General features: G+C 35.3%; 1 pseudogene; it reads left to right on the top strand.

Annotated features, from left to right (window-relative positions):
* Nucleotides 1-8559: 8559 nt before the first annotated feature.
* On the top strand, nt 8560-9495 carry LOC119584448 (annotated as a pseudogene).
* The last annotated feature ends 1939 nt before the right edge of the window (nt 9496-11434 follow it).

Below are 11434 nucleotides of genomic sequence, written 5' to 3'. Positions count from 1 at the left end.
CTTAAATCCTTCTTTCAGACTATTTCTATTCAGATCGTTTATTAATTGCTGCATTTCATTTGCAGATTCACTGAAGAGAATATCGTCTGCAAATCTGTTTAGGTATTCGGCTCCTATTTTATACACTTTCCGCTCCATTCTAGCTTCTTAAATGTTTCCTCAAGGCAAGCTGTAAACAGTTTTGGTGACATGGTGTTGCCCTGTGTAAGATATTTTTTTGTTGGTATTTATTGTTTCTGTGTTTAGCTTGATGATAGCTGTCCCATCTTCGTTTATATATATATAATATATATATATATATATATATAATATTATATATATATATAATATATAAAATTATATATATATAAAATAATATATATATAAAATTTAAATTATATTATATATAATATATTATATTATATATATAAAATATATATATATATATATATATATATATATTTTTAAATAATTATATATATATGAGTGTGTGTGTTTGTGTGTGTGTGTGTTTGTGTGTGTATATGCATATGTATATATATATATATATATATATATATATATATATATATATATATATATATATATAAAATATATCCCAATGTATGTATATACATATATATCAATTTTAAAAAAATTTTATATATATATGTGTGTGTGTGTGGGGTGTGGTGTGTGTGTGTGTTTTTGTGTGTGTGTTTGTGTGTTGTTGTGTGTTTGTGTGTGTGTGTGTGTGTGTGTGTTGTGTGTGTGTGGGGGTTGTGTGTGTGTGTGTGTGTGTGTGTGTGTGTGTGTGGGGGTGTGTGCGAATATGCATTGTATATATATAATATATATATATATATATATATTATATATAAAATATATATTGTTAAGTAGAGTATTTTTATAAACGATTTCTCAAGTAAAGGAATCTTTTGAGTTTGCTTTTTTCCTATGGACCTTGTTTTGTTTTAGTAATGAACAGGAATATGCATTAACTGTGCAGTTTATTTTTTGGAAGAATCTAAAAATTTTTATGATAAGGATAATCACAACACGCTTAGAAATTATATATTTCATAGTGGAAAAGTTGTAAAAGGTAAATAGTTTTGACCCAGCGGACTCAAAACTGGAACTTGGTGAAGGTGAGACGCACGTCTTGGGGGTTTTTTTTTTTGGGCTATAATTTAGCTGTAAGTTTGTTTCATTAGGTATCCTGTTCCAACATGATTATATGATATATAATATTTAATGTTGTGTTTTTGGGAAATTGTATTTTCTATTTAGTTGGTGGTGTAAAAAGGACTGGTTTTTTGGTGATGCCCAGAGTGATATGTTCGGAACCAGAAGAATTTTTTTTTCTTTTTTTTGGTGCAGCTTTGACATTTTTTTGTTTTGTTGTTGTTTTTTCAGTTTCTACGAGAAACATGAGTGCCCAATTATTTGAATTGTGTTCATTGAAGGTCAAATGATTTTCACATTATTTGGTATTATAATACTTGAGGCAGTTGCCAACGTGATTAAAACTTAATAATAAATGTAAACATTACTAGTGTTTTATATTTCCACACTCTTGTTGGCATTCTATGAGTTATTCAGTGGTGATTAAATATACCATGATTAGTTTAAGTAAGTGAAGGTTGAGAAACAAATTACAAATCATTAGACTATTAAAAGATAATAATTATTCTTTGAAGAGAATGTTAAAGATTTGATCTCACCTTTAGAAGTTAAAAATTAAGTTGCTCTGTACCCGTTTTGATAAATCCCTAGGGTGTGAAAACAACTCTCCATTAAGAGAGATTTGTTGAGCTAGGAATTTGATTGTAACATGGGGGCCTGCCCGGGAATTTTTCTCACTATAACACTGTCCAAGAATCAATCTAATTGTAAATAGGTGCTTGACCTGACTTAATTATTTTAGATATTTTTCATGCAGCAAGAGTTGTGTGAAAATATGATATATTGTATTAGGAAGTTGCCAGCATACATTAATAAAATATCTATAGTCAAAATGCCTGGTCTTTGATCTTGCCAAATTTATTGAGAGCCTTCAGCAGAATTGTTGGGGTGAGGAAAAGAAGAATGATGGATTGGGATTGCAACTTACCAAATTGCTATTAACTGTTCTTGGAAAAAGGCTGAAATAAAAGAGACAGTTTTAAAACATTTAGTATCACAAGGCCCTTCTTAGATAGTAGGGATTTTTTGCCTCTACAAGAATAGGGGGTTTAATTTTGATAGAGAGTTAAGACTAAAGGAAATTGAGTTGGAGAAGGCAAAATTGGAAGATAAAGGAAAAGAACGTAAATTTCAGTTGGAGATTTTAGAGCGGCAGTCTGCTGCTGCAATGCCTGTTTGCCAGATGGGCATATTTTTGGCTTTGACATATTTAAAAGTGAGTAAATTTGTACCTTCATTTAATGAAGATGGACCCTCAAGAGTTTTTCCTTCATTTTGAACATGTTGCAAGTAGTCTCTCATGGCAACTCAATTTTGGTCTTTATTAGTACAGTCAGTCCTTAAAGGGAGGGGTTTTCCCACTTCCCTGTCATTAGAAAGTTCACAGCAGAGAGATTATAATGTTGTGAAAGAGGGCAGTTATTAAAGTCCTATAGACTTACTCCAGAATTTTACAGAAATAAATTCAGACAATGTAATAAAGATCCAGTTAGCTTTTGTTGAATATTCTCACATGTTGAAAAAATTGTTTAAATGTTGGATGTCAGCCAGCAAAGCTTCTAAGTATGATGACATATGTGAAATAATCATGTTGGAACAATACCCTTAGAGGAGTACCACAAGATGTGCGTGTTTATCTTCTTGAGAAAGGGGTTTAGATTCTGTTGAAAAGAGCCGCATGGTTAGCGGAAAATTATATTTTTAGTTCATACCCCAAAGAAAATTGGTTATGTTAGACCTAAACCATGTTCCATATGTTTCCCATGATCAGAGTCAAAGGAGACCTGAACTTGTTAAGACTGATCTAGCCAGTAAAGGCTTTAGTTTTTCTAGTAGTAGTCCAAACTCAAGTAGTTTGAATGGGACTTTTTTTTTATTGTAAATCTTCGGTCACAGATACGAGATTGCCCCAAAGCTTAAAAACAATGAGATAAAGCAGTTGCTAGTAATGCTGTTGTGTCAGAGCCTGAGAATAAAAGGTTGCCTGATGTTGGTGATTCACATGATCTATGTGCACCATATAAGTTTTAGGGACCCTTTTCAGTAGACTCTGATGGAGTTCAAATCCTGTTCTCATTCTGAGAGATACTGCTGGTGTGATGAGTATGGCATTAAAAAGTGCGGTACCTTTTTGGGAGGATGTACTCACAGGCCAGTATGTTTTAGTAAAGGAATTGGAGGTGTGGAGAGGTCCCCTTTTGTTGAAAGGGTTAACTTGAAGTCAGAATTTGTGGAAAAGCAGTTTTAGTGGCTATTGCAGATAAGTTTACCCCCATGAGGGGAGACTTTCTGCTGTGTAATGATATTGCGGGTGATCGCTGGGGTCCTAATGTCATTGTGTGCTCTAAACCTTTGGAAATTGATCCACTTAAAGATGAATCTATAGATAGTCCTGAGCTATTTCCTGTCTGTGCAGTAACCAGAATTTAAAGCCAAGGATTTAGTGGTAGAAAGCCAAAAAGTTCTTTTTTAGCCAGTAACCTTTCTGAGAAGGAAGAAGATGACATGGTTTGAAAGTATTTTTGAATGTCATAAAAGTGGATGATGTTAAAACTGTGAAGTTAAGTATACAGTTTCAAGTTTTGTAAGTAAAGATGAAAGGGGGGAAAGATGAATTATCTGATGAACCTTTGACACTTTAAAAAAATTGTAAAGCCCAGAAATCTGACCGTACCATAAATAATTGTTCAGATTAGTATTGAGTGAAGAAGAGATTGTGAAAAAAACAAACAGGCTATTATATGAAAAATAAAATTTTGATGCGAAAAATACCGTCCTTCAGACGAACCTGCCTGGAATACCTGGAGTATACTATATCAAATAGTTTTTACCAAAATGTTTTAGATATAAAGTAATGGGTCTTGCTATAAAATTTGTGGGGGACATTTAGGAGTCAGAGAACTCAAAAACAAAATTACTACTCATTTTTATTGGCCAGGCATCTCTTCTGACGTTTCTAAATTTTTGTCGACCCATGTGCTATATGTCAGTTAGTTGGCAAAACCAAATCAGATAATTCCTCCTGCCCCTTTAGAACCAATTCCAGTTATTAATGACCCTTTTAGCAAAGTTATTATTGATTGTGTTCGGCCCATGCCAAAAACTAAGCGGGGAAATCAGTTTTTTATTGACTATCATGTGGGTTTTAGTACTCGGTATCCAGAAGCAATTCCCCTACGAAGTATCACAGCAAAAAACTGTTTTTCCAGCCCTGACAAATTTTTTTACTATATTTGGATTCCCAAGGGTATTTTCAATTGATCAAGGATCAAATTTCACTTCTAAATTATTCAAGGATGTCATGAATGAATGGGGAGTGATACAACAGTTTTCCACTATTACCATCCTGAAAGTCAAAGGTGCTCTTGAACGTTTTCACCAACCTTGAAGTGCATGTTAACAAAATTTTGTAAAGAGAATAACAAGGATTGGGATGACAGTGTGCCCTTTGTGTTGTATGCTGCTAGGTCAGCAAAACAAGAAAGTCTAGGAGATAGTCCAAATGAAATATTATTTGGTAAGCACGTTCATGGGCCCACAGATATGTTATATGAAAGTTTGATCGATGAGGAAAATGAATATAACCTTTGTGATTATGTAACAAAATTAAGAGATAGGCTGTCTAAGGTGCGGAGTTTGCAATGAAAATTTAAATATAGCACAGACAAAATGAAGAGGGTCTATGATAAGAATGTTAAGTATAGACATTTTGAAATTGGTGACAAAGTGCTTTTGTTCTTGCCTTGTAGAAAAAAACCTCTCCAAGCTAGATTTGAGGGTCCATATAAAGTGCTGAAAAGGTTTAATGATTGAATTAGTGATAAGTACCCCTGAGCGTAGGGAAAAAAAAGCGCATGGTGCACATAAACTTAATGAAACATTTTGAAGGAAGGGAATACCCAGTTTGTGCAAGTGGTTTAGGGAAATTGTGCCTTAAAAAGGAAGATAACTTTGTGACTGAAAATGTTGAACAGGAAGATAAGGATGTTGAGGTAAAGTTAAAGAACAGTGACATTTTAGTTAATCCTTATAATAAGACTTCCCATCTTTCCCCTGACCAGAAAGAGGATGTACTAAAATTGCTACAAGAGTTCTCAGATCTTTTTACAAACACACCACAAGTCACAACATTAGTCATGCATGATGTGAAGTTGGTTCCTGGAGCAGTACCCATAAAACAGAGTCCTTACAGAGTGGCTCCAGTGAAATCCCAAATACTGAAGACTGAGGTAGAATACCTCTTTGTTGCCGGAATTATTGAACCCAAGTAGAAGTCATTGGACGTCACCCTGTGTGTTGGTGAAAAAAGCAGATTCATCATGGAGATTGTGCATAGACTATAGAAAAATTAATGCTCTAACCCGTTGCAGACTGTTTCCTTTGTCTAGAATTGATGACATTATTGACTCGGTGAGTAATTCTAAAAATTTATTACTACTCTTGATTTACTTAAGGGATATTACCAAGTACCCCTTACAGAGGAGGCAAAAGGGGATATCAGCCTTCATAACCCCTTTTGGGGCTGATTCAGTACAATGTGATGCCATTTGGTATGCGTAATGCTCCCAGCACATTTCAAAGACTAATAAACTTTGTTATCTCAGGATTAGAAGGTGTCCGAGCATATTTGGATGATTTGGTGGTGTTCACGACAACTTGGTCTGAACACATACAAATGCTGAAACAGCTATTAGGACGACTAAGAAAGGCAAAATCTGACGTAAACTTAAATAAGTGGGAATTTGGTCATGCACAACTCAAATTCCTAGGACATGAGGTAGGGGATGGAAAAAGTTTCCCAGTAGATGAGAAAATAAAGGGTATCCAAGATCTTCCGGTTCCAACAAATCGTAAAGCTGTGCAACGTTATTTGGGAATGATGGATATTATAGACGATTTTTTCCAAATTTTTCTTCTATAGCCGAACCTCTCCCCAGACCTAAAATAGTCCAAAAGAAAATTTGATTGGACTTTAAGTTGTCAAGAGGCTTTTGAAAAGCTGGAAGTTTCTTTTGTGTTCCCAAACCATACTTAAAGGACCTGACTTTAACAAGCCCTTTTTACTACAGGTAGATGCAAGTGATGTTGCTGCTGGAGCTGTTCTGTTGCAGTTAGCAGATGATGATGTGCTCCATCCTATATGTTATGCCAGACCAAATTTAAGAAGTATCAGTGTGCCTATAGCACAGTTGAAAAGGAGGCACTAGCTTTGTTGATGGCATTGGACAAATTTGAAATTTATTTAGGTAATACTGGAAATGAAATTGTAGTTTAGTGACCACAAAACCCCCTTCAGTTTGTGAACAGTATGAAAAATAGAAATCAAAGACTGACTAGGTGGTTTCTGGCTTGGGAGCCATATAATCTAGTAATTAAACATATAAAAGGTCATGAAAATTTGATTGCAGATGCATTGTCGCGCCTGCTTAGACATTAATATAGAAAACAAGGTTCACACGAAATGGACTAGTTTTAAAAAACCCTTCGTGTTTTTTTTTTAAGGGTGGGGTGTTAAGTAGAGTAGTTTTATAAATGATTTCTCAAGTAAAAGGGAAACTTTTTAGTTTGCTTTTTCCTAGGACCTTGTATTGTTTTAGTAATGAACAGGAATATGCATTAACTGTGCAGTTTATTTTTGGAAGAAACTAATAATTATTATTGATAAGGATAATCACAACACGCTTAGAAAATTATATATTATCATAGTGGAAAAAGTGTCAAAGGTAAATAGTTTTTTGACCAGCGGACTCGAACTGGAACTTGGTGAAGGGGAGACGCACGGTCTTGTGGTATTTTGTTTTTGGGCTATAATTTAGCTGTAAGTTTGTTTCATTAGGTATCTGTTCCAACAGATTATATGATATATAATATTTAATGTTGTGTATTTGGAATTGTATATTCTATTTAGTTGGTGTGTAAAAAGGACTGGTGTTTGGGTGATGCCCAGAGTGATATGTCGGAACCAGAAGAATTTTTTTTTCTTTTTTTTGGTGCAGCATTGACATTGTTTTGTTTTGTTGTTGTTTTTTTCAGTTTCTAACGAGAAACATGAGCTGCCCCCAAATTTTTTGAATTGTGTCATTGAAGGTCAAATGAGGGTTTTACATTTATTGGTATTATAATACTTGATGGCAGTTGCCAACGTGTAATTAACTTAATAATAAATGTAAACATCTACTAGTGTTTTATATTTCCACACTCTTGTTGCATTCTATGAGTTATTCAGTGGTGATTAAATATACCATGATTTAGTTTTAAGTAAGTGAAGGTTGAGAACAAATTACAAAGACTATTGAAAGATAATAATTATTCTTTGAAGAGAATGTTAAAAATTTGATCTCACCTTTAGAAGTTACAATTAAGTTGCTCTGTACCCCTTTTGATAAATCCCTAGGTGTGTGAAAACAACTCTCCATTAAGGGGAGATTTAGTTGAGCTAGGAACTTGATTGTAACAATATATATATATATATATAATATATATATATATATATAAATATATATATATATATATATCTTTAATGTATGTATATACATATATATCAATGTATAAAATATATTTGTGTGTGTGTGTGTGTGGTGTGTGTGTGTGTGTGTGTGTGTGTGTGTGTGTGTGTGTGTGTGTGTGTGTGTGTTGTTGTGCGCATTGTACGTTTTATGAAGAAGAATAACAAAGGGCAAAACAAATGACAAGAATAAGGATAAACAACGAAAGTATAATAAAAAAAGAAAATATAACTAAAATGCTAATAATTGTAACACGGATTGCCATAATTGCAATGATATTATGAAAAAAACCAGTAGAATGGTTATCAATATTATATCTTTTCCCTTCTCATAGTCATCACAATGATGGCCAATAGTAACAATAACAATCTAAAGGAAGGAAGAGAGACTGGTTTAGAGAGCGGTCCATTAGCATAGCCAGTTGAAGATTATTGTTTTTTATGTGTTTTTTTCACTGCATTCAGCAAGTACATTCCGCTCAACGGAAGAGAATATCGTCTCCTGAGAGGGATCGCGTAGTTTATCATTGATAAAGGATTTGTGAGGCATGACAATGACGGTAGAAGTATTTGCGTCGTAAGTTGACGCACGTTCGTTATCTCAAAAAAGTGAGATCGAGAGTGAAAGAAAAAATGATTCGACTTTGTTATCTATGAGTTTTATTAGTACATGTGTCCATTCATTTATTCATTTATTTCTTCAATAGAAATGTTTATATATAAATATTTTTATTGGAGAAATCTACCTGGTCCCAAGATTTTTCCTTAGCTTTGCTATTCTTCGTGAGTAATCACGTTAGACGATTTTTTTTTTTTTTTTTTTTTTTTTTTTTTTTTTTTTTTTAAGAAACTTGCAACGTGCGATGGTACTCGATTTTTTCATCAGTCATTTTTACCTGGTAATGTTGTGCGTAGTTCAATAATGTATAATTTATAACCGGCAAATTACGTGTTCAGTAAATCCTCTAAACCTTAAAGATTTATCCTTATGCGACACGTTTTCGTGTTTATCGCTGTCACCTTGTTATCAGTTATCAGTAAAACTCACTAGGAAGACGTAGGCGCGTTGCGGTCTTGCTACTATAAGAATCCCCGCCGCACGACTCATTTGGCAAAACAGGTATCCTCGCAGTAGAAGCAAGATAGTTATTTCTTCACTCAGACATTTAAAAGTCCAAAGAGAGCCGAGAGATCAAGACGTCAAAATGTCCGTTTACCACGACATTCATTGCGAATACTTCCTCGACATAGGTAAGATACCCATTTCTGGGATTTCGATTTTACGCAAGATGCCTATTATCCAAATATATGCATGTATACCATGTTCCCCCTAAAAAACACAGTCTCTAGATCTTCAAAGAGTGAACATGTCTAATAACAGAAAAACTAACCCTTAATATTAGCTTTTCAAATGTGACAAAATTTCTCCCCGTAGACATGGTCGGCGGAAGAATTAGGACGTCGAACAACCACAACACCATCAGCTCCAGCAGTAGCGACAGCCGCGTCAGTAGTCGCGGCAGCGACGCCTCAGCGGATAGTGGCTACAGTCCAGAAAAGAAGAACAAAAAGAAGAGCAGCTTCTGGAAGCAGTCCTGCTTTCCATTGAACTAGTCGAGGTGTTACAGTACTATTCTTATAGCTTTAAGCTCGTTTTCTGTGTGCGATAGGATAGAGTGTACGTGAGGGCTGGTAAGCACTGGAAGCCGAAGGTTAGATAAGTATTGACTTAAGGTGATCTCAAAATTTGTGTAATGTATATGATAGAATAAGTGGAACCTTATTGTTTTAGCATTCATATTTCCACTGTTTATATCTGTATTATACCAATGAATAATTTAGTCATTCGTTCAGAGTTTCTTTTCATGCACTTGCTAGTGAATTCGTTTATGAAGACTGCACAGAATCATTTGCACAGATACGCATAGTTTGTCACTTCCTGAATATTCACATACACGCGCATTAAAACAAAGGGAGATAATAGAGTGGAATAGATAATAATACAGAAAAAAAAACATAGAGAGCGATCTCAGGGGAGATACATAAATTAAGATACTAATTGCTAAAACTTAAAGAGAAGGTTTGAGCAGACAGACAGACAAACACAGACAAAGCTGTAATCACTGGTATTGCAATGACAACAATGGCAGAAACAATAATGAGCATGTCATTATTGTTGCTGCTGCAGATCAGAGCAACAGCCACTATAATAATAACAATAATAACAATAATGTCGATAATGAGGACGAAAGCAACAGCTTGACTTCTCGTTCGACAGACAACCAGTGACTTCCTTCACCTGGCCTCGCTTCATGTGGCCCAATTGTTTAGCAATTTAAGGTTGCCTTGTGTGATCGACATATTTAAATGTTTGTCGTGGCAGTCAAAATGCCTCTAGGAGTTCTAGTCTCCACGTTGCATAATTTCCTCCCCAAACCGGTTACGCTAATCGGTAGTTCCTGTGTTTTTAGTATTATAGGTATGGCCACGCGATGAAATAAACATGACATTGTTGGAGCTACTAAGTGATAGTTCAAACTCAATGAAATAGATATGAAGTCTATGCTTTACTCCTACATTTTAATACATGACAACGATTTCGTCAATATTATGAAATACGACAACATGCTCACGGTATACTATATTGTACTGAATGCAACCCTACGGTGAGTAACCCTGAGCGAGCCAACTACTGTAATAATCACTTGTAGACTACCATGCACTGCACTTGTTGCAGTGTAAGGAATCAGAAATAGGTAGCTTGGAGGTAGTGCAAAATGACGCTATGAGGATTATCCTCGGCTCCCCGAGAACAGCAAGGATAGTGAACATGAGATCAGAATTAAAACTTACCATCCATTTCTGATAGGATAATATTTATTTCCACCATATTTGGGGTCAAAGCTCTGAGGGAACCCTCGTATCTCTCAGATTTCCAAAAACAACTGCAACATCAAATCGCGCAAGTAGACGTGACTAATCACACACACACGCGCCCTCTGATACACAAAATCTCCATAAACATTTATAACACTCAATGTTCCAGTTAGTAAATACCAAAAGGTCGATCCATTCCACCATGGAAGAATTCAACATTGATCGTGCACCTTACATGTCTACCACAAAAAACAAGGTGCATAACTGTGTTGAACAAATTGCGCTAGCAACGGTAAAGGAACACACAGAATCTATGGGCGATGGTGCATATGAGTGTTACGCCGACGGATCCGTACAGTCTGAATACAAAGCTGGTTGTGCTTGCGCTGTATACAAACATGGCTTACTACAACATCAAGTTCATATGAGAATACAAAATTGGGCCAGCACTACTCAAACGGAGTTGGCAGGTATACTCCTCGCAACGGAATTCTTAATGTCTAGGGCTCTGGAGTAGTTTTCTGTGACTCTCAAAGTGCTCTTCGGACGCTAAATTCTTTCAAAGCAGGTGGCGATGAAGAAATTGTGAGTTGCATTAAGCGTAACGTAACCTATGCAACAGAGCGTAATTTCAACATTCAATTTGTATGGATACCATCCCATGTTAGCATACGCAAGCACAACCACGTAGACAAAATTGGCGAAAGAAGCCTGCAGCAAAGGATACTGTGAACATAGATTTTGGGATGCCTCTTGCATCCCAAGGAAGAACTAGTAGATCTGATTAACACTCAAAAGCCGTAAGGCACTACGATCAGTATAGAGATGGCAAGCCTTCCTATGGGTGGCACCGAAGTCAAACCACACAGTGTGACGTGGTTATTGCCAGAATACGTTTAGGTTACAGAA

The sequence above is a fragment of the Penaeus monodon genome, chromosome 18, assembly GCF_015228065.2.
Source record: "Penaeus monodon isolate SGIC_2016 chromosome 18, NSTDA_Pmon_1, whole genome shotgun sequence".
NCBI lineage: Eukaryota > Metazoa > Arthropoda > Malacostraca > Decapoda > Penaeidae > Penaeus > Penaeus monodon.
This window is presented reverse-complemented; position numbering and strand designations above follow the sequence as displayed.